Here is a 23,675-nt window from a genome sequence, read left to right as displayed (position 1 = left end):
CCAGTATATGTCCCTTCGACTACTCTGTTGTTCCCAACTGGCCTGGGTGTATCACAACACTTCATACTTAAATATCTGAGCCATTTTATACACAGTGGCTCAGGGACTACATTTTCTGGCATGTTCTGAACCGTGCTGAGCACACAGATGGTGCTCAGCGAATAATACAAATCATGACAATAAGCAACTTTATGGACTCTGTGGATGCAATTTCTATTCTGGAATTGGCCTGGATACAGCTGAAAACCTAAGAATTTGAGGCATAAACAATCTGATACTCATATGACACTTTCTCATTCCTTCCTTTTTTCAAACTCAGAAATAGTTTTCAGTTAAAATGTAAAATTACACAGCAGCCATTGCTCTACAGCCCAGCCTGGGGCAAAATTGCCACCCCTTGGCGGTTAAGTGATCTCCGCTCATCTGACTCTCATTCTCTCTCTTTCTTTCTTCATCCTTTCTGACTTCTATGTTGCTTTGTCAGCATGACGTCCTTCGCAACTGCCTGGGACCATTTGCTGGAGTCTCAGAGAACTGGCCTCCTCTGTTCCCATCTATCAGAGCCCTCTTTTTTTTTCCGGATTGCAGCAGAGAGGTAAGTTGGTTCAGTGGATAGAGAGCTAGCGCTGAGACACCTGGGTTCTACTCCTTCCATGGACCTCCTGTATGACCTCAGGCCAGTGCCTTAGGGACAGAGTTTCAAAGCCTTTTAGGCACCCAAAGATGCAGCTGGGCATCTAGTGGGGTTTACAAAGTGCCCAACCTTCTAGGCATTTTTGAAAATCCCACTAGGTGCCTAAATACCTCACTAAATGCCTCACTGCTCCATCTGTACAATGGGGATAACAGCACTGCTCTACCTCACAGAGGGGTTGTGAGGAGAAATAGGTGGGACACTGTGAGGTACTCAGATACCATGTGATGGGGCCGCACAGGAACCTCTCTACGCCACTGCTATCCCTTCCCTAGGTTTTGGCCCCTTCTTTTCACCAATGCCCCTCAAATCTCCCTCTTTTTTGAATGTAACCTTGTCTCTGAGGGCTTAGCTGTATTTCTTCTGAGTCCCCTCTGTTTTCTCTTCAACACCCCCAACCCTCTGCAGAGAGATTCCGGTTTTACAGGCTCATCTAAGGACTGACTTCCAGATCCTTAATTTAATTACCACCCCTTTCTTATCTTAAATCACCCTGCCTCTGTTTGTAAACAAAACACTGCCCCAGGCCCACCTCTCCTCTGCACAACTCACATTCCAGACTAATGCTGTGCTGTAGTTAAGGGCTCTGCCTGGGAGCACACCTCCTGTATGAAACTTGGACGGGGAGAGGGCAGGAGTCTCTCCCCCGCCCAACCCCGTGCCCAACCTAAATGGTGCCCCTACATAAGGGCCGATGTTGATGGCACTCTGTCGACATAGCTTCTGTCACTCATGGGGGGCTGGAGTAGTTAAGCCAATGTCGACTTAGAGAGGCTACCTTAGAGAGCTTACAGTGCTGCAGCTGCGCCGCTTGTAATTAAGAATTCAGTGTCCCCTGCAAAATCAGATACTTTGAAAAATCAATCCACCCAGGGCCCACTGGCATACGGGTGTATTACCTTTGGGTGTGACTCCTGTCCGTATTGCCCAAGTGGCCAACCAATAGTCAGAGCCTTGCAGGGTTGTTTCCATTAGGATGAGAAATTGGTGTTCTGAGTCAGGCATATTATTGGTCTGAACTTGTTTACTTACAAAAATGTCCACAAAGTCCTGTTTCCCTGAACACAGTAGAAACCAATAACAGCAGGCAGTTTCCTTGCTCAGAAATCTCTGCCAGTCCAGCAAGTTCTGTGCCCAAGAACCTCTGAGTCTCTGCTTTTCCTCAGGGTCACTCTCACAACTGCTTCTGCTGGCTTTCTCTGTCTCCACCACACACCGTCTGCAATCAGAGTCCTCGCCTCTCTGTTTGCAGTCTGAGAAACCCTGGGTTCACACAAGTTAGCTCTTAGCTGCCAAGCAGTTTAATATACAGTACCTTCCTTCTTAACTTGTGCACATTTGATTTTAAACATTAACTTTAATAAAAATGTTAAATCTCTTTTTACTTCATCAAGGGAACTGATTATGCTTTTTGTTGAGCCTGGAAGAGAGTTCTTGTCACACCCACTGGCTCTAATGAGGTCTGAAAATACAGCTGGATCGAAGGTGCACCTGCTGGCATTCATTAACACCTTTCAGCATAACACTCTTAAATAGTAAGCAAATACTGTACCATGGTATTGATTTTCCCTCAGTGTCTCCTAACTTTAGCACATAGACAGCAACAAAAATATTTATACCAGACTGAAGTAGATATTTGCTTTTTAATGGTGCCCCAGGTTGCTCTGTTAACATTTGGGGCCAATTTCCTTCACTGACTGACACAAATTCTATTGCTCCTGCTACCTTCCTTCCTGACCCTACTGAACTTTATGGGTCAAGTGAGGTGACTGCTGCTTTCCATTAAATTTGGCAAGCCAGGCTCAGTGGACGTTACTCTATGCTCCATTTTGTGACACAGTCATTCCTTTCATATCGAAGCTAATTTAGCATCATAAAAACCGCATGACTTTAACATATGCTGTATTTGTTTTGCAGATTTACTGGGAAAGCAAACAGCAGCCTCAACTCTCAGCAGAGGCTAATGATCTAGGGGGGCATCAGCTTTGGGGGGCCTACTTTGAGGCATCTTAAAACAGTCCGATTCTTGGGGAGAGAAGAGGGTGTCCTCAGCTCTTTCTGAAAATCAGGCCCCGTTTAGGTGTCCCAAACAGGGCACCCAATAATTGAGGCTCTCAAATTGCGGGTCGTTGCTGAAAATTTGGGACAGCGAGACTTACCGCTGTGTTAGGGAGTGACTTGAAAAATCCCCAGCACTCGGAATGCAGAGACTTTAACCCAAACTGTATTAACATTTGAAATGTTCACCAAAGGGTGGTGGGGCATACCCCAAATACACCCCTCCTAAAAATTGTAATGTACACTTATTATTTTAAGGCCTCTTGTGTCTTTTGTTCTTTATGCAACATTTGTAATGTAAAGAAACCACACTGGCACCGTGGAGTTCAAATCACTGTTTACTAAACATTTAACAGGTAAGGCCTAGCTACAGTGGTTTCTGAAACATGGAAGTTAGTGGGGGCCATTAGAGGGCTCACAAGCTGTTTAAAGGGATACGTCTATATTCCCGTCCACTACAGGGCCATATATTAATTCAGTCAAAATCATGCACACCTTCCATATTTCAGGGTTTGGGGGCACTAGCAGGAGACCTTTCAGCTACTCCTATGCAACACTAAGGCAGAATATGGCCCTTATGTTTTACCATATCACTTTATAGGTACATTAGAAAATATGTTTTCCTCTCTCATTCTTCATCACCACTACTTACTCTTATTTCTGGTTAGTAGCTGCTGTTTCCCATGGATCCATCTCCCCACCCTCTTTCCTTGCCCCTACCTTGCTTATCTCATTTCTTTCTTTTACAGTTCCCTTTCTCTCACCTCCCTAACTTGGATAGAAATGAGCCTGCAGGTCTTCTTTTTAAAAAACACAGCATCCTCCTATAAACCGTGTTTGCTCACCTGCTTTAAAAGTCTCTTTTGTTGCTGTTTGACCATTAGCGTAAAGGAAAAGAATATTCCAGTGGGTCTTCACTTAACGGATCATCCCTCTGTCTAGATCAGGGGTAGGCAACCTATGGCACGCGTGCCGAAGGCAGCACGCGAGCTGATTTTCAGTGGCACTCGCATTGCCCGGGTCCTGGCCACTGGTCTGGGGGGCGGGGGGGCTCTGCATTTTAATTTAATTTTAAATGAAGCTTCTTAAACATTTTTAAAACCTTATTTACTTTACCTACAACCATAGTTTAGTTATATATTATAGACTTATAGAGAGAGACCTTCTAAAAATGTTAAAATGTCTGACTGGCACGCGAAACCTTAAATGAGAGTGAATAAATGAAGATTCGGCACAGAACTGCTGAAAGGTTGCCGACCCCTGCTTTATACCTACACACAGTGGGTGTAAAGCAATTATTCAGTCAAAATTCTCCATTCACTCAGCTTTAGGAAGTGCAGGGCCCAATTCGAACAGTTTCGACGGGGCCCTGGCAGGGATGACTATACATTAAAAAACAAAAACAAAAACGTAAAACACACGTGGGGCTTGTACTCACCGGGTGGTGCTCCAAGTCTTCGGCGGCACTTCGGCGGCAGGTCCTTCACTCGCTCCAGGTCTTCGGTGGCACTGAAGGACCTGCCGCCGAAGTGCCACTGAAGACCCAGAGCGCCGCCAGGTGAGTAAAAATTAAAAAGGCGCCTCTAGCCAGGGAAGAGATTCTCACTGGGCGCGGGGCCCTCTTAGGCGCGGGGCCTGATTCGGGGGAATTGGTGGAATTGGCCTAAAGCCGGCCCTGCCAGTGGTAGCCTTTGCACAGGTATAAATGACAACACAAGGCCCAGAGGAGGGGAGAAAGTATCGGTTCCCAGGAGTGCAATGAAATAGAAAGAATGACTTAAATTGATTGCTGGCATCCCCTAATTTTGGAGGTAGAGTGTTTAGATGGACTATTCATGCTAGGCAGAGCCACACAGAATATCTGTACGTAACAAGATGTTCTTTATAGCTAAACTGCAGACAAACAACTCGGTGGAACTGCAGTCTGGATTTGCTGCTATGCTTTCTGGCCTCATTCTCAGATTCGATGCTTTTTAAACTGTCTCTCTTCAAGGTAGTTCCATGGCTGCAACACAACATAAGAGGTCAATTCCTCGACCCTTCCCCCTCCACAGCACAGATCTGACCTAGCCCTATGGCTATTGTCCTAAACTTACTGCTGCTGTTTAACTTTGCAGCTGACCTTAGTATATTCCAATATAACAGTTTTCAAGCAAATGCAAGCAGACAAGGTATGTCAGCTCTAAGGCAACACGCTGGAATGTAGAGAATGCACAGCAGATGCTAAGCAGTACCCGCAGCACCTTGGAGCATCTCAACCCTTGTACCTGTCTCTGGTAAACACAGACCATCGCTCTTAGGTACAAGGGAAGAACATGAGCTCCAATTATTTTGTATGTGCTACAAGACTTAACACCCTTTATGGAGTTAAAGGGGTCAAGGCACAAGAGGACATTGCAGAAGGTGAAAGGATTTTTGTTTGTCTTTGCTCTGCCTGTGCTACCCTGGCTTGTGTGTGAGTACGTGAGCCAGACAGGTATAATCCCATATTACAAGGAATCAGCCTCCATGTGAGGTTTAAGCATCTGACTCTGGCTGCTGCCAAAAAGAGAGATTAGGCTGAAAATGTTGCAGCATGAAAGACAACCATTGAAGCCAGTATCAGAGCCTTCTCCCCCCAGCCCCCGGCCCCACAAAGAGAGGCAAAGCCCAGCAGCCTGGCACTGCGGTTCAGCAAATGAAGAGAAAAGCAGTTAAAGCTTCTTTGGAATGAAACAGGATCCAGATAACAACAAGAGGCAGATCTTATTTGGAGCCGGAGGGGGGGGGGGCAAAGTGCCTCCTGTAGCTGTTTGAATGGGGCCATCCTCTTGAAATGCATAGCGGTTTATAACACTTGCTCATCTTCCTGTAACTGAATCAGTCTTCTTCCACTACCTGAGTTTGGCTGACACACACCATAAGAACCAGGTTTATTCTAGGCAGATTGCTGCCTGAGAAAAGTCAGTTTCCTCCACAGGCCTTAAGAAAGGGAAATCTTTCCACTAGAGTTAGAGATCTTGGATGTAGGGGTTTCTTCTATAGAAAAAGACTTGAAATGTATGTTTCGGTTGTATGAACGAAACCTACAAGAAAAATCATCATTAGGAACTTGATTCTAGTTATTCCATTCCTGCACTTCTGGCAGGGATAGGAAGCAGAGTTGAAGTTTGCTTTAAAGCCACGTTTGTGCTCCCCGTATTCTGAGCTCATGCAGAAGGTCCGGCCCATGAATGGTGTAAACTAGAACATCCTTAAGACTGCTCTAAATTATTCTCTGCTTCTCAGGTCCACTATAGGCCCAAGGAAGCAGAAAACTGCCCAAGTGCACTGCATTCTAGGCATGGCCCCCAAGCTGGGTTTGATGCCAGCTCTGCCCTGGTTAGGAAGGGCCCCTTCACAGGGAGTATCCACAGGCAACTGGTTCCACCCCCATTAAGGCCTCTTTATGCTGCTCTGGCCTTGTAAAGGTGTGTGGTAAGCAAGATATCTTCCCTTTAAATATGGTGTAAATCTTGTTATAGGGCAGATCATCCTGAGAAGGTGAGCACGTCTTCAGTTGTGCCCCAGGTCACTGTAATCTCTGAATACACTAAGAGGCAGTATTAAGGTAAAGAGCCAGCAGCTTTACTGAAATGCTTCTCACAGCTTCAAGTTCCTATGGAATGAAACACCAAAATGTCCTGTCCCAGCATCTGTAAAACCTGTAGCAGAATTGACCAATATTGCACCTGGCCCCGTGTCCTGCATCTAAGGCTATGTCTTCACTACCAAAAAGTGGGGGCTTACAGCAGAAGTGCCATGTGTGGGGGACGGGGCATGCGAGGTCACATTCACACACACTCCCCCTAATTTGCTGCTTGGCTTGTACTGAGCATGTTCATGTGGACTGAGCATGCCCAGTAAATACCGCTGAAGTCGGCTGCCCTCATTCTGACCCCCCACTATCCTATCAACAAGCCTGGATGGTCTTTGATTTACAGCAAGATTACTAAGGTGCAATAGTTATCTCATTGTAAAACCTTAGTGGAGACAAGGTGCTGTCAGTTTACCACAAGGGAAACTAGGGGAGGGTAGCACTATACCCCCTGCTGGTGGATGACCTCCCCCAGTTTACCTCATGGAAAACTGATGGTATCTTGCTTCCTTCGGGACTTTACAGCAGGATAGTTGAGACCTGTTAGTTATCATGCTATAAAAAGCATACCTTTTTCATTAGCAGTGAAGACACACCCTAAGTGTAGCCTCTACTAGAGAAATTGTTTCTGACACTAGCTCATGGTCAGCCTGTGCCCCAAAGGGGTGTGTGTGATTGCCATTGTGATCTTTATCCAACCTGGTGCACAACACAGTGGGTGTCCATAAGAATCATTGTAAATCATTCACATTGCTGGGAGTCATCAATGGATTATGTTATCTTCTGAGGCTGCTATAATGATTAGAATGGCAACCATGTCTAAATTCTTATCTAGACCTAGTTAACAAGCTGGGCTACATGACTATATAGTTCGGTTTGTGAACTAAGATGACAATAAAGCAATTTCCTATTTAGCTCTGAGTTCATTCACTTTTATGCTGATCCCAAATAATGGTGCCTAACTGTCCCTTATTACGCGTACAATGTTCAACTGGGACTGAGATTGAGCTGAGTCCATCAAACTCATTGAACCTGTGGACCCATATTTAAAATCTCTGGGCCAGAATCCGGTCTCAGCCATCACAGTGTAAATCTGAAATAACTCCATTAAAGTCACAAGTCTTAGTCTGTGCCACGGGTGATGTGCAGATACAGATATTAATTGCAGCTTTCTGCCAGGTTTTTTTTTTTTAATCTTTTGGAGCACAATGCTTTCTAAAATTTAGGTCAAGACTTGGTTTTGTTAAAATACATTCAAACCTTTAACATGAAAAAGGGTTCCCAGTTTGCCAATCAGATAATAAGTTTAATTCTTATATCACACTTTATTTGTAGCTCACAGTGTAGTTAATGGTTGCCGCTTATCTAACAGGGGAAACGTGAGAAAGGTGAAACTAGAGTTTTAAAACAATAAAAACCTGCATGTCACCAACAACCTGCCAGTGAATCATATTCTTGCAGTCAAGTTCCCCTCTCCGGAAGGTAATTTGCAACAGAAATATAACCACACCCCTGGCTGGCAAAATGCTGGTCTAAGAAAACATCAAGCAAATCAATTACTGGAGTGGTAATGGTCAAGGTTATTGACCTAGCAGGCATGGATCTGTTTGCATCTGTGACTGTGATTCTTGAGATTTTAAAGGGACACATGTCAAATTTGGCCCTATACAATTTCTAAAAACAGGCTTTTACAAAACTTAAGACAAATAGAAATGGGTTAATGGTTTTTAAATTTCCAACAAAAACTTAACAAAGAGTAAACCTCCCCCTGCAGAATTTGCAACCAAACATTACAACAAGATGTTAGTACATCAGGACTGATGAGAGAGAAATTGACTAGAAACAGAAAGTGAAACTGACTAGTTTATTTTCATTGCCCAAGTGGGAAGAGATGCAGAAAGCAAATAAAGAGCATAAATAGTTAAAAATAAACTAGGTGTTCTTTGTAACATATGTAAGGACATTGATTTTAGTAATATATAATTATTAATTATTTTAACATGATATTGTACCTTTAAACTCTGCACCAACTGCAGTTAAAAGAGGAAACTCTTCCTATTACAAAAAGCATTAGGTTTTCTAAAGAGGACAAAGGATGGAGGATAGGAAAATGAAATACTGAACTAGTCTTATAAGGGGAATGTCATCTAGTCCAGGGGTTTTCAAACTCTGGGTCGCGGCTCCACAGGGTTAGCCACTGGCGGACCGGAGACACTTTGTTTTCCTGCGGGAAGCAGCGTGGGCTGGGCCGCCATTTCCTGCAGCTCCCATTGGCAGGGAATGGCGAACCGCGGCCACTGAGAGCTGAGATCGGCCGTACCTGTGGATGCCGCAGGTAAACAAAGTGTCTCCGGTCCGCCAGCGGCTAACCCTGCGGAGCCGCGTCCCAGAGTTTGAAACCCCCTGTTCTAGTCCAGTCCAGTGGCGGATTTAGAGTTAGTGGGGCCCTGTGCTCATCTTCATTTTTGGGGTCCCCCCACAGGACCCAGTCAAGAAAAAGAACATTCTCTCTTATCTTCATCGCCCTCCGTTTTACATTCTTTTTTTCTTCATCCTCCTCCTATATTATAAGTAATAGGAAATAAATGAAAATAAAGTGGGGTACCTTGATTGTTTTTGTAGCCTGTGGGCTCTGTGCTGGTTCCGGCGGCCAGTCTCCCCCCCCCCCCCCACTCTCCCATGGGCTGCACCCAGCTGCCGCTCACCAGGCAGCGGCAAGCGGAGCAAACACAAGCTGGAGGACTCAGGAGGAGCAGGGGGCAGCCAAGCAGCCAGAGGCCGGAGGCAGGCGGCAGTTTCCCCTTCAAAGCATCGCTTCTCTCTGGCCGGCTGTGCAGCTGCCCTGTGCTCCTCCTGAGTCCTCCAGCCCATGTTCACAGCGCTCCTGCCACCCACATCTCCCACCTGCTCCCCTGAGGCTGCGCGTGAGCCTCCCTCCCTGCTCTCCTGCTCGCACAGCTTCTACCCCGCAGTCCCCCATCCCCCGCGTGGAGCGGGCTGCTCGAGTGCCCGGCCCTGGGGCCCCCTGTCATTGGGGGGGTCCTGTGCCAGGGCACGATATGTTTTGCAGTAAATCCACCCCTGGTCCAGTCCCCAGCACTCGTGGCAGGACTAAGTATTACCTAGACCATTTCTGACAGGTCTGTCAGAACTGACTGTTGGTGACATATTATTTATATGTACAGTTGCTGCTGGGTGTTTCTTAATTGATAAGAAAACGACATCTTATCTGCAACTTGGGTGAGACTCCTGAGAAGCTCTGAAGCTACAACAGTCACTGGCCACTGTTCTTATCACATCCGAGACATCTGTGACGGCGTGTATGAATTTACTATAAAAACACATCAAATCTGCAGCTTCAGAATGAGACAGCAGATTGTGAAGAAATTAAATAACCCACACACCCCTATGGAAAGTGGAATGGAGTCTTCCATTTTCTCCAAAGGGGCAGGGAGAGAAACGTTGGCTTGGCTATGCCAAGATTATAAATCATCCCTTCTCTATTAACCAATCACATCCTCTAATGGGCTTCCTCATGAAGGCCTGTGATTTTGATAAAGGTGTCTGTTCATACAAAGAGCAGCCAGGCTTCCTAGAAAATGATTGTCACCTCATTCCGCGCTGCAGCCTGTGGGCAGATCCGAATATATAGTAATCCCCTTTCCCCTTCCTTGCAGTTTTGGTCAAGAAAATATCAATAAATGGGAAGAGTGGGGATGTAAGGTGAGCAGGGGTTGGAGGAGTACTAATAGAAAATGGTTGGGGACAGATTTTATACAATGAGCCAGAAAGGACTTCAGTTTCAGGGGAGACCATGCTAAGCTCACAATTGCATGGTACCACTTCAAGGGAAGGGAGATTGTGTCATTATCTATCTATGCTAAGGAGAAAAATCAGATGGGTTAAAACTGCTATCAGTCAAGGCCATATTGGTCCCTGCTGTATCCCTATTGTATTTGATGGAGTCACATCAGGAATAAATTTAGAATATAAATGATTTGTAAAATAGGACACATTCATCCCTGGTATTATTCTTTGTGGGTGTGCCTAAGAAATACGGCTGTGAATATAAGAACATCTCTCTTCCTTAGCGCAGGTGAGAGCTGCTTAATGTGTGACTTCAGAGCTCACTCATCCTGAGAAATGAATGGAGGGCTTTTATAATCCTAGAAGCAGGGGGTTGGACTAAGCCCTGTGTTACACTGAATGAACACTTCCCTGCGTGCGTCCCTTTCTTCCGTATTTAAACTTTCATTTAAAAAAAAAAAGCTAGCTTTTGTAGCTGCAAAGAAACACCTCTGAACGTGAACTGAACCATGATGGGAAACTCCTGATGGAGAGCCTGAATAGCAAGAGGGGTATGAAACAGTAAGTTCCAGCTCAACTGAAGTATTAACTCTGAAGTATTAACTAATGACAAAGGCCCCCAATTGGGCTACACGGTTAACCATTTCACTGCTAATCATTTTAGTGGGCACATTTGGGGATTGTGCGTAAGATTTGGCGCATCACGGTTATTTCTCCTGTCTAAGAGTATTAGTACTAAACACACGTTTTTTAAAAAAAAAAGGAAAAAAGAAAAAACTGTAGCTTTTTAATATTGTTTCTAATAAATATACATATATTTTCAAGTACATCTACGCAACCAGAAATGTCAGGCATGGACACCGATACTAAAACTATAGTGACATCCACCTAGAGCCCTCATATGCAACCCCAGAGTTCATTCCTTGATTTCGAGCCCGATGAGGCACAAGACAAACGATTCATGGAGGACAAATAAAGAAAGGTTCATTCATTGCATTTGGAACTGGGATCTTTAATGGTCACCAAAGGATCAAAGATAACTAAGTAAACCTTGTAACTATTAATCTTTAAGGGAAAACAATACTCCCAACAAAGGAAGCCTGCCTGATAAGACATTGGATTTTGACATCAATTTGATAGGAATCTCTAATTTCCTTAAAATGTGCCTGGAAAGGGATCAGGAAGGGGAACATTCAAGGAAGTCAATTCATGTTATTAATAGCTAATGTGGGAGAGGTGAAACATTGATTGTTTTTTTGGTGCCTTTTTTATCATTATTATTGGCTAATGGCTTTAAGAACTGGAGCCAAATGTGAAGTCTTGTATTTCTAAAGAGAATAGTTAGTTACAGCAAGGATTGCAGTAGTAGCCTAAGCTTCACCATACTGCCCTGCCTGCTAACACATCAAACTGACTCTGGAGGGACTGCTTCTAAAAGGGAAAGAGGACTCCATTAGCCTCTTTGCTAAGGCTGCCAGTAAGGATTTCAGTTATGGAGGTGGGTTTTATGGTGTGCCACAGGGAACTGACCTGAGACACCCCCCCCCACTATGATCATTTCCCTCGGCCACTCAAGCTTCAGATGGCAGTGTTGTACACATCAGTGATTAAGTGGTAGAATCCTTCTCCAGAAGGTGATGACTTCCAGGCTATGTCTACACTTGGAGCTGGGGGGCGTGATTCCCAGCTTGAGAAGACATACGCATTGACCTAGCATGCTAAAAATAGTACCGTAACTGCGGGAGCACAGGCAGCAGCAGCCAGCAGCAGCATGGGCTAGCTGTCCTGAGTAAGAATCCACCTGGAGCACAAACCCACCCCAGGGCTAGCACAAGTACGTCTCCTTGAGCTGGGAATCAGATCCCCAGTGCCAAGTGTTGACATAGCCTTAGTTACTATTGATCTGGGCTGCTTTTGAACTAGTGAGCTGGAGGTCAATCCAATCTCCTGAGCCTTGTAGTTCCCCTGTTCTGTATTTATGAGAAGGAGAATCAACAACGAATTTATCTGCAGTGAGTGAACTCTAGTGAGATAAAACTGGATTCTTTATTCAAGGACATAAATAAATGGAACAGCTCCCAGCAGCCCCTGCAATCTCCTTCCTTCATCTCCCTCTTGTGTTCTCACACATGTGTTACATTTACCTACTTTTGCTCCATTTAATTAGCATTAGTACTTACAATGCTATGTCCTAGGGTGAGTACATCCTGTAAACAAAAGAAAGTGATAAGGGTACTCAAACCTCATGCTCCAGAGTGATTGCTTGATTGAGAGAGGATGGAGTTCTCTCTTCCCATTAAGTACACCTTTACCCCAATATAACGCTGTCCTCGGGAGCCAAAAAATCTTACCGCGTTATACGTGAAACCACGTTATATGGAACTTGCTTTGATCTGCCAGAGTGCAGCCCCACCCCCTGAGCACTGCTTTACCACATTATATCCGAATTCATGTTCGATTGGGTCACGTTATATCGGGGCAGAGGTGTACTACACATAAATTGAAAGTTGACACCTGCCCTTTGTCCTGTCGAGCTGAAGTGGGCTATTTAAAATGAATGATTTTAGACACTAAACACTTTTGTTAAAGACACTTTTAAGAGGCAGCATTCTTTACTGTATAGTTCCCTGCAGTTGTGAAGGTGGTCTGTAAACTAGGGTAACGTTTGCGGTGTAGTAGCTGCGTTGATCCCATAATGTTAGAGAGACAAGGTGGGTGAAGTTAAATCTTTTACTGGACCAACTTCTGCTGGTGAAAGAGACAAGCTGACACAGCCCTGAAGAGCAGCTCTGGGTATGCTCAAAAGCTTGACTCTTCCCCCAACAGATAGTCCAATAAAAGGTATTACCTCACCCAGCTTTTTCCTGTGGTAAAGTTTGTTCTTACAAGGCTTGTCATTAAATATCGCATTTTGGAAAATTATTGGCGATTTTATTTTTTAAATGACTCAGCACCAGTCAAGCTGATCGTGAAGGTCACGAGAAGCTGACAGAAATATGAAAACACAATTATTGCTAGGCCCTTTTAAACCCTCCAGGACAAGAGGGAGATAAAATGTCCTCTGTTCTGAAGCCAGGTGGTTTTTAACATCAGCCTGCTTTAAATGTTTCCATGTTTCTGACCTTTTGAAATTTCCGTTGATGTGTAAATACACATAAAAATGACTTATTAACCCTCTAGAAGAAGGCTGTTTTCTGGGTTGAGTTACACCTAAATTCTGAGCATCTACTGAGCAAAATACATCTACTTTCAATGATATCTTACATGAGGATCTTTGTGAACCAACATGGTGCAAACAAAAGGGGCTAGATAAAAGAGGCTGGTGTAAATCCACAATGGAAGTGTCAGGGAAGCCTTCTGATGATATTTAAATCTGTCAAGCCAAACTTTTCAGTAATTGAGACACAAATGCCAGCTACAGAAAATGTCAGTGGACGTATGTACCTTTATAACCTTCACTGCTGCTATAGGTTTCAGCCATTGGAATCAGGATGTCAGTAACAGGAGCCATGATCCTCTATTACAGGGGTGAGGAACCTTTTATCTATCAAGGGCCACTGTCGGTTGCAGGCCACGCACTGCCCCGCAGGGGGTGGGGAGGCAGCGGCTTGGGGCTTCCCCTAGACTCCAGGGTGGTACCAGAAATGAGGGGTTTGGGGAGCAGGAGGGGGCTCTGGGCTGGGGGTTGGGTTGTGGGAGGGGGTGAGGGCTCTGGCTGGGGATGCAAGCTTTGGGGTGGGGTTGGGAATGAGGGGTTCTGGATGGAGGAGGGGGTTCCAGGCTGGGGGTTGGGGTGTGGGTGGGGATGCAGGCGCTGGGGTGAGGCTGGGGATGAGCGGTTTCAGATGGAGGAGGGGGTTCCAGGCTGGGGCAGGAGTGCAGATGGGGGTACAAGGTCTGGGAGGGGGTTCGACCTGGGACAAGAGGTTCAGGGAGTGGGCTCCAGCCACGTAGTGCTTACCTCAGGTGGCTCCCGGTTGGCAGTGCAGCAGGGCTAAGGCAGGCGCCATGCCTTCCCTGGCTCCACACAGCTCCCAGAAGCGGCCGGCCTGTCAGCCCCTAGGCGGAGGGGCCAGAGGGCTCTGCATGGTGCGTGCTGCCCGTGCCCACAGGTGCCACCCCCGCAGCTTCCATTGGCTGCGGTTCCCAGCCAATGGGAGCTGCGGAACTAGTGCTGGGTGCGGGGACAGTGCACAGAGCTTCCCCGATCACCCCTGCTCCTAGGGGCCACAGGGATATGCCAGTCACTGCCAGGAGCTAAGCAGACGTTTAATGGCCTGGCAACCCTAGCTTCCCCCCACAGTGGGGTGAGCCAGCACTCGTGGCTCCAGCCCCGCGTGGGGGCGCCAAGGCTTGGGGCTTCCAGCCTGGAGACTTGCCACAGGCTGCATGAAATAAAGTACTGGGCCAGATGTGGCCCACGGGCCATAGTTACCCCACCCCTGCTCTATTAGAATTCCCTGAAACAGATCTGAAACTGCAGGAAGGGTCCAATCAGCTTTTGTGGGATTCTGTACAGTGGAAATCTATCTATGGTACTTATATGGATCCCATCACTGCAGTATCTGAGCACCTCACAATCTTTAATATACTTATCCTCACAAGTCTGATGTGAGGCAGGGAAGCACCATTATCCCCATTTTATGTGTGGTAAACTGAGGCACAGAGAGGCAAAGTGACTCACCTAATGTCACACAGGAAGTCTGTGGTGGAGAAGGGAAGTGAACCCTGATCTCTCATGTCCTAGGCTAGTGTCCCAATCACTGGACCATCCTTCCTTTCATCCCGAAACACTTCATGCTAGTTGATCGAATAGAGGATCAGATTAGAAGGAAGAGAACTTGAATGTCTACCTTTCATAGAGCTGTTTGAGTCCTAAACTCACACAAAGGAACAATTTGCTTGAGCTAAAAATGTCAAATTACCAGAACATCCATATACCACTCCTTGAGCCCAATCCTGAACTCTGAACTCCGTTTTTAATCACTCCTTGTTCAGGCAAGACATCCAACCTGAAAAAGGAGTTTTGCTCATATAAGGAATTTCTGAAAACTGAGTTTGGGATTTAGCCTTTCATTTGTTAACCGTATTGTACCTGGTTTTAGCCTGAAGTTTTAGGCTGATGAGCCAAGAGTTTGCTTTTAATATCTTTTCCTTGAGATTCTGTACCAGTTGCAGTCATGATGCTCTATAAATAATACTTAAAATAAAATAATTTATAACATTGGAAGACTTGGGAGACTATTATGGGCAGGGCCGTCCTCCATGGCGGGGGCGGGGCTGGCTTGGGGGGCAAGGGGAAACCACCCCCAGCACTCAACAGCGGCGTGGCTGGGGCCGGGTCTGCACTTCCTGCCGCCGGTGAGTGCAGGCCTGGCTATCCTGCGCTCCTCAGGGGAGTGGGGCCAGGGCTGGGGTGGAGCAGGGGCAGGGAAAGGGTGAGCCGGGGGTGGAGCCGGGTGGGGGTCATGGGGAAGAGAAGGGGCAGGGGCTGGAGCAGCACGCAGCTGCACAGGGCCCAAGGAAATTTGGTGCCCCAAATTTCCTGGTGCCCTACACAGTTGCATACTTTGCGTATGGGTAAGGACGGCCCTGATTATGGGACATGAAGCCTTTTACCCCAAGGTCACCAGTTGGAAACCAGCTCAGGTCTTTAATAGCTAGAAGCTGTTATCAACTAATAGCTTCTTTGTGAAATGAGTTGGTGACAGTCTGAGTCTAGTTCAACATCTGACTGTTGACAATATCAGATTAAGACAATAGTGCTCACAGTTTAAAAGGCAGACAGAGGTCCATATTGTGCAAGCATTAACTCTGGGGGTAGCGCTTACTTAACTGGAAGCTACCCATGGTAGTAAGCAATATGTCAAACTGGACCTGTCTTTAGCAGTTGATTCCAAAAGATGACATAATGCACTGGGAAACCCAGAGGAAGGTTTCAGCGTGGTTGGGGCATTTTGTGTTCTTATTCATTATCATTGTGCTTCTTGTGAGCATCATGGAAGAAGCAAGCGATCAGGAGTGATTTGAACAATAGTTTTATTAGGGCTAGATTGTGACTGAGTCCATACACAAGGGTATGAGGAAGTGAAGAGCTCCATACATAGATTACTTGGACCTTGGATCCAGGTGCATTGGAGTAAGCAACGCCCAACTGCTTCCTCTCCAGAGCAGACTGTTGAGGAATCGACAGCTTTTGGCTCCATCGCCTCCACTCCCATTCACACTCACTGGCCAGAGTAGCAGAAGGAGGGGTAGAAGCTCCTTTGGAATGGGAGGGGTTGGAGTAGGGCGACCAGATGTCCGGATTTTATAGGGACAGTCCCGATTTTTGGGTCTTTTTCTTATATAGGCTCCTATTACCCCTCACCCTCTGTCCCGATTTTTCACATTTGCTGTCTGGTCACCCTAGGTTGGAGGGATAGGAAGGGGAGTGAGAGGAGGGAGTGACACTCAGTCTCGGGAGGCGAGGGGAAGAACTGGCTCCAGGCTGGGATAGAGGGTCCTAAGAGTTCCTACCTGCTCCCAGGACCACTCCAGCCCCTCTAGGTCCCACTTCCCATCCTGAGCCTGCGTGCTGTGGTGGCCACTCCAATCCCTCCGAGTCCTGCTCTCATCCCCCACATATATACGACTATTTTCATGCGTGTGAGGTGTGCTAGCCCCTCCAGCCCCACCAGTTCTGCCACCTGTGGGGAGGGTAATAAATTATCCATGGTATAGGCCAACTAATCCCTAGAAGCACGAAGGAAGCAGAGAAGACACTGTGATCCAGCAGTGTCTCTCTCAGTCACAAGGCCTAGCTCCATTGAAGTAAATGGAGCTACACTATCTTATATCAGTTGAGGACCTGACCCACCCAGCCTCCAAGGGCTACTCTTGGGTGGTGCAGCTCATTCCTCACCCCTTGCCCAGGGTTCTACCTAAGGACAAAATCTATCCCATAATTTAAGTGCCATGGATGCACTTGTCACTGTGCAGGGCTAAAATTAAGGGCTTAATGGAGCATCAAGTATCCTCTCTCCTCCATGGAGGTGGTGCCCCCAGATCACAGCTGAGAAACACAGGGCTACATTCTGCTCACTTTCACTTGTGCCTCTCCCACTGATGTCAGTCCATCTGTTTCCCCAGGACTATAACTACCTAATTCTTAAAGATTACTGACTGCCTGGATCTAATCGTCTTAAAACTCAAACACATTTCTAGCAGTGCCCTGTATATCAATGAGTCATAACTGTGAGTTGCTTTTCTTTGGATCATTTCCTTATTGAACCCATGATGGCAGAAAGTCAGACATACTGTAACTTAGCAGTGTTTCATGGATTACACTGAGTCACATGAAAATGAAGGCAGAATCTGCCCTACCCACTTCTGCTATTTTCTTGTGTTTTGCTGATTTCATAATGTTTGGTCATAAGATTTGCAGTTGATGTTAGTTTAATTAAATCATGATGGGCTTCCCCTTCCTGCAGACAGACTTATGGGTGCCATAAATCTGTCTCTCTTCTTTCCTGCACTAGCATTAGTGCTGGTAAGTCACCAGCTCCTGCACTCAGACAGATAAAACCATATGTAGGGCCTTATTTGTCCACTGCTGGAAGATCAAGTAAGTTACATGATACTTTTCAGCTGTAGATGACTCAAACAGCTTTCTAAATGGCCAACTATGGACCAGTTCAAGCAGTGGCTATTGGCCACTGTCATAGACAGGATCCTAAACTAGATGGACTATTGGTCTGATCTAGTCTGGTAATTTCCATGCTCCCCAATGTGCTTCAGTATAATTCAGACAAACACAAACTAGAGATGAGCCTGAGCTACCAAGTTCAGATCCAAACTTCTCCAAACTCTGAGGAATTTGGATCCCAGGTTTATGGTTGGGTTCCTCTACCACAAATATATATGGGTAGCAGAAGAATTGGAGTACATATAACCAACACCAGCACAGCTGGCATATGGGACCTTCCATGTTCAAGGCATGAAGCTCTACCACTTGAGCTAAAGGGGTAAATCTCCAACTTGGTAGTTGTAGCAGACTCACAAACCTCTTCTGTGGGCCAGCCACTAAAAAGGGGCAAAGACACATGCCCCTTACATGGGGGACATGCTCAGCAGAAGAGAGAAGAGGATCAAGGGAAGACTTCCGAAATAAGTGAACTTTAAGGAGGGAGCTGATGGAGGCGAAGGAGCTTGCAGCTGAGATTGGGAGAAGATTTTACTGTATAGGAATAAGTTAGTACCCCTTTAAATAGTTTGTGAGCCCTCAAGTAGTGCTCACTGTGTTCTGTGCTTTTAGAAACCACCAGAAACCTGCCAAAGCAGCAGTCTGTATGTAATAGGCCTTGCATATATTGAGCAAACAGTTATTAAGAACGCAGCCCTGCCCTTGTGGTTTCTTCATATTATTTGGTGTGCGAAAAGCAAGACACACAGAGACAAAGGGACTTAAGGAGATAGACTTGGGAAGAGCATAGATCATGTGTTCATATGTATGAGTGCATATGTGACCCACACAGCTCCTGGGTGTGGTGTTCTGTCCCATCTACTGGCACCAAGAGAGAGGACAAGGTGCCTGAACTTGATGCAGAAAGAGCGATGGAGCCAGGGAAAGGATTAGTGGGAGGAAGAGGAAAAGTGATATGATCAGAGCAATGGGAGAGGAAGATCACTTTAGCTGCAGCACTTTGGATGGAGAGGAGAGGAGGCTGCTGCAGTACTCAAAGCGAGAGCTGACTGAGGACTGGACTGGGGTTTAAGCAGCTGGGGTATATAAGAAAAGGGAGATTGTAGAGTGATATGGAATCAGAAGTGACAGAACTTTCCCAGAGTCCTGAGAGGAGAGCATGGATTTAAGATACCTCTCCAGCTGATGGAGCAAGCAGTGGCTGTGCTCCCAGTGGCATTGCGCTCAAGGCAGGCAGAAACACTGTCAGAGCTGGGGCAGTGCAGACCTGAGCTGCCCCTGATACTTAGCCTCACAGGTACAGCTCTGTTCACCAGGCTCATCCTTGTCCCTTTCACTGAATTCACCATCATGACTGTACATATTCATTTCCCCTAGACTAGGAATGAAGGACAGGGATTATGCCTGATGCACCCCAGTATAGGTAAAGGGGGAAAGTGCTTTATTCCCGCCTCCCACTTTCCAATGCACCCATGCAAGGCTAGCTGTGATCTGACCCAGACGTGGGGAGAGAAGGGAGCTGTTAGTGTGAAGATTAAACACATTTGACTTATGAACAACACAGCCAGTACAGAGCACAGCTACTGCTAATGGTATAGGCAGCTCCAGGGCCAGACTGACCTCAATGAAAATCAGGAGCAACTCCATTAAAAACATTCAAAGTTACCCCCATGTGAGATCACAATCAAGCCCACAGCACGTCTAAGGGACCACTGATAATGTGGTATGACCCTGAAGAGATGTAACCTGAATCTTGCCCATGCTACACAGCAACATGGTTCACTAGGAGTGCAGATGGCATGTGGTGTCAGTCTCACTGATGTGAAGGAATAGAAAATCCCTTCACTGTGCAATGCGCATTTATTTCCTGTCTTGGATTTAAGGGCTCCCCAGTTCTCAGGTTTTTATAGCTGCCTGCCAACATTTCTCAAGCACAGGCCAGTTGTTTCTCTCAGCTCCAGTAAATACATGTGTGAAAAGATGGCTCCTCACTTGCAATTCAGAGGCAATGAATCATAGAATCATAGAATCATAGAATTCAAGATCAGAAGGGACCATTATGATCATCTAGTCTGACCTCCTGCAAGATGCAGGCCACATAAGGGCCTTTGCAGTCAGGTACAGAGACAACAAAAACACGCATTCAGATGGCGATCAGCTGAACCGAGCATGCGGGCAAGACTCTCCAGCCAGACCCTCTGGAAAAAGGTTAACAATATCCTATCATTGACCCATTGTACTAATTACCAGTGTGGCACTTTATTGACCTATTGACTAAGCCAGTTATCCTATCATACCATCCCCTCCATAAACTTCTCTAGCTTAATCTTAAAGTCATGGAGGTCCTTCGCCCCCACTGTTTCCTTTGGTAGGCTGTTCCAGAATTGCACTCCTCTGATGGTTAGAAACCTTCGTCTAATTTCAAGCCTAAATTTCCTGACTGACAATTTATATCCATTTGTCCTCGTGTCCACATTAGCACTGAGCTGAAATCATTCTTCTCCTTCCTGGTATTTATCCTCTGATATATTTAAAGAGTGCAATCATATCTCCTCTTATATCTTTTTTTGGTAAGGAAAACAAACCGAGCTCCTCAAGTCTCCTTTCATACGACAGGCTTTCCATTCCTCGGATCATTCTAGTGGCCCTTCTTTGTACCCGTTCCAGTTTGAATTCATCCTTCTTAAACATGGGAGACCAAAACTGCACACAATACTCCAAATGAGGTCTTACCAACGCCTTATATAACGGGACTAGCACCTCCTTATCCCTACTAGAAATACCTCGCCTAATGCATCCCAAGACCGCATTAGCTTTTTTAACGGCCACATCACATTGCCTACTCATAGTCATCCTACGATCAACCAGGACTCCTAGGTCCTTCTCCTCCTCCGTTACTTCCAACTGGTGCGTCCCCAGCTTATAACTAAATTTCTTGTTAGTCATCCCTAAATGCATAACCGTACACTTCTCACTATTGAATTTCATCCTGTTGCTAATACTCCAGTTTACAAGGTCATCCAAATCTCCCTGGAGGATATCCTGATCCTTTTCCGAATTTGCAATACCTCCCAACTTGGTGTCATCCGCAAACTTTATCAGCCCACTCCTACTCTTGGTTCCCAGGTCAGCGATAAATAGATTGAATAAAATCGGACCCAAAACCGAACCTTGAGGAACTCCACTGGTAACCCCCCTCCAATGCTGACAGGTACAATACGTTCAGTAGAATGGTTCTAGCTGCAAGCAGCTTTTTGCAGTCAGGTACAGAGACAACAAAAACACGCATTCAGATGGGGATTTTTTTTTTAAACACATGATTCTCCAAGTGTATCGTCTTGGTTGTGGTACATGATAGGACTCAGGCGAGCTAGAGATTGTGTCCAAGTGGCCTGTAAATGAACACAAGTTAATGGGACTAAATTTAAAGTGTCTCAATCCTCAACATTAAAAGCCTCTACAATTCATTTAACATTTTCTGCCTGAAAGGGGGAAGAGGGGGAGGAAGGAGGTTAGTGCTGTACTCTTTTTGAATTCAAGGACACTGCTCTGAAGCCTCTCAGATTTACACTCCAGACTTTTAATTCAACTTGACAAGTATCAAGTCTTCATACTACATGAGCCTCATTGAATAGACATGTGTACTTCATGGAGTGCAGTGCCAATCTCACCTTGCTGCTGCCCACATGAATGTGGCTTAGATCTGCAAACATAACCGGGGACATCCATGTCCCGAAATATTCTCCCTGCATCTTGATTTAGCTCCCTATAAAATGGATCATATATTCAGGCTATAGAAATTCCCTGAGATGGGTAGAGGAAGGGAGAGACTAATTTGTTTCTGCACCAAAGAACCATTAAACAAACACTAACAACAACAGATAATATTTAGCACTTACACAGCATGTTTCAAATCTCTCTCTTCAAATGCTTAATAGAAGTCGATAGAGGTTGTTGGCCTCATTTTACTGATTAAGAAACTAAAGCAGAGAGAGATTAAGGGATTTGCCCAAAATCACTTGTAACTCAGTGGTAGTCAGGAATAGTGCCCAGATCTCCAGTGTCTCAGACCAGTGCCAAATCCATGGGACCACACTACTATGGAAAGAAGTGTTCATGTGAACTTTTGTTTTAATGGAATTACATCACTGTGAAAGTGGATTAAATAGTGTGTTGGCCCAGGTCACCTGGTTCTCCTTTAGACACTGTTTCATTGACATGATCAAAGAATTCTAATAGATTAAAGAGGCATGATGTTTTTACAGAAGCCAATGGCCTTCATGACATGTGCATATAGTGGTTTTATACTTCATCTACCGATTTACCTGGTAGTAAGATAAGACTCACTGGTAAGAGCACCCCAAGTGCCTGTTTCAAAGATAGATACAGCTTTTGCTACTCTTTAGTCCTCTAACACAGTGGTCTCCAAAGTGGAGTGCGCAAAAGGATCCTTGGGGGTGCACAGCAGGAGGAGCGCTTTTTTTTTGCTTCGGCGGTTCGGGCAGGAGTCTGAGTGGTGCTTTCCCCCCCACACACACCCCACCCTCCCCTTCGGCAGTTCGGGCGGGAGTCTGAGTGGCTTTTTTTTTTCCTTTGGCACAGCAGGGGATGCATGCTCAAAAGATTTTTCCTGATAAGGGTGTGCGATCAAAAAAGTTTGGAGACCACTGCTCTAACATAATAGCTGTTTTTACTGAGACTGCATATTGCAACATTTGAGGCAGCACAAAAAACTCTGAGCAAACAGACTGGAGATGTTGGGATCTCTTCCCATCCCTACAAGTAACCAGTAAGGAGAGTGGGAGAAAGACGACATGTGAAACATTTTAACTTCTACTCAGGAATCTGGGGGATGAAGAAGTGGAAAGGAGACGTTAAATGGAGACCAAGAGAGATGCAGTAATCACACTGATTCTCAAGGTCCCTGTCATATCATCAGCTGATTCAAGTCATATATCTGTAAGTTGTTAGTCCAAGCAAGTAGCTATCCTGTAGTGCTGAATCTGCAGTAGAGGCAGGGTGTTGCTCCTACTGATGAGCAGTGGGACAGGTCCTCAGATGTTTAGAAGTACCCAGATGTTCCCAGAGATCCTCACAACATAAGCCAGCAGCAGTCTAGATCTGCCACTGAAGTGTCCTGTAAGCGTAATTAAATTTTTGCGGGCTCTGAGGCCTTGTCTACACTAAAGGGAAAAGTTGATCTAAGCTATGCAATTTGAGTTACGTGAATAGCGTAACTCAAATTGATGTAGCTTAGATCTACTTACTGCGGAGTCCACACTATGTGATGTTGATGGGAGACTCTCTCCTATTGACTCCTCTTACTCTTCTTGATCAGGTGGAGTACAGGAGTCAACGGGAGAGCAATTGCTGGTCGATTTAGCAGGTCTTCATTAGACCCGCTAAATCAACCGCCGATGCATCGATCACTGCAGAGTCGATCCTCCGGTAAGTGTAGACAAGCCCTTAGTAAGAAAAGAACAATCCATTTTGGCAGGAAAAAATGAGTGGTTACAACCGTCAACCACCTCCTGCACTTTCAATCATCTCCAGCCCTTATGCCAATCCAAAATCTCAACTTCCTTCAGATAACCTCCATCCCCCAATTGCCAAGACTCCCAACTCCTCCATTCCACACAATGACCCTCTACTGGACCCCTAACTCCCTGCAACACCTTCCCAATGCACAACCCTAGAATCAAATCATTCACTTCCCACATTTGACCCTCCAACAAGCTACAGTCACCTTCTTACCTACAGCCTTGCACCTATAGACTGACCAGGAGCACCAACTCCATCTTCCAGTTTTCACAGCC

At 45.8% G+C, this 23,675-nt stretch overlaps 1 long non-coding RNA gene across 7 annotated transcripts in view; it reads right to left on the bottom strand.

Moving 5' to 3' along the window:
- LOC120409075 overlaps positions 1-23,675 on the bottom strand; it is a 130,913-nt gene that overhangs the window by 52,442 nt on the left and 54,796 nt on the right. Inside the window, exons 3-4 of one of the 7 annotated variants that reach the window (XR_005601090.1) lie at positions 14,860-14,975; positions 12,251-12,382 (exon numbers count right to left, since the gene is read on the bottom strand). The exons of 4 other annotated variants lie outside the window; for them this stretch is intronic. This is a non-coding gene — a long non-coding RNA (uncharacterized LOC120409075). Of the gene's footprint in view, positions 1-12,250; positions 12,383-14,859; positions 14,976-21,085; positions 21,252-23,675 lie in introns of those variants that run through there. 2 more of the 7 variants (XR_005601093.1, XR_005601087.1) reach the window with 2 other exon arrangements.

Source organism: Mauremys reevesii, linkage group 7, assembly GCF_016161935.1.
Source record: "Mauremys reevesii isolate NIE-2019 linkage group 7, ASM1616193v1, whole genome shotgun sequence".
Taxonomy (NCBI): domain Eukaryota; kingdom Metazoa; phylum Chordata; order Testudines; family Geoemydidae; genus Mauremys; species Mauremys reevesii.
Note: the sequence above shows the minus strand (reverse complement) of the source record. Positions and strands in the feature narration are given on the sequence as shown.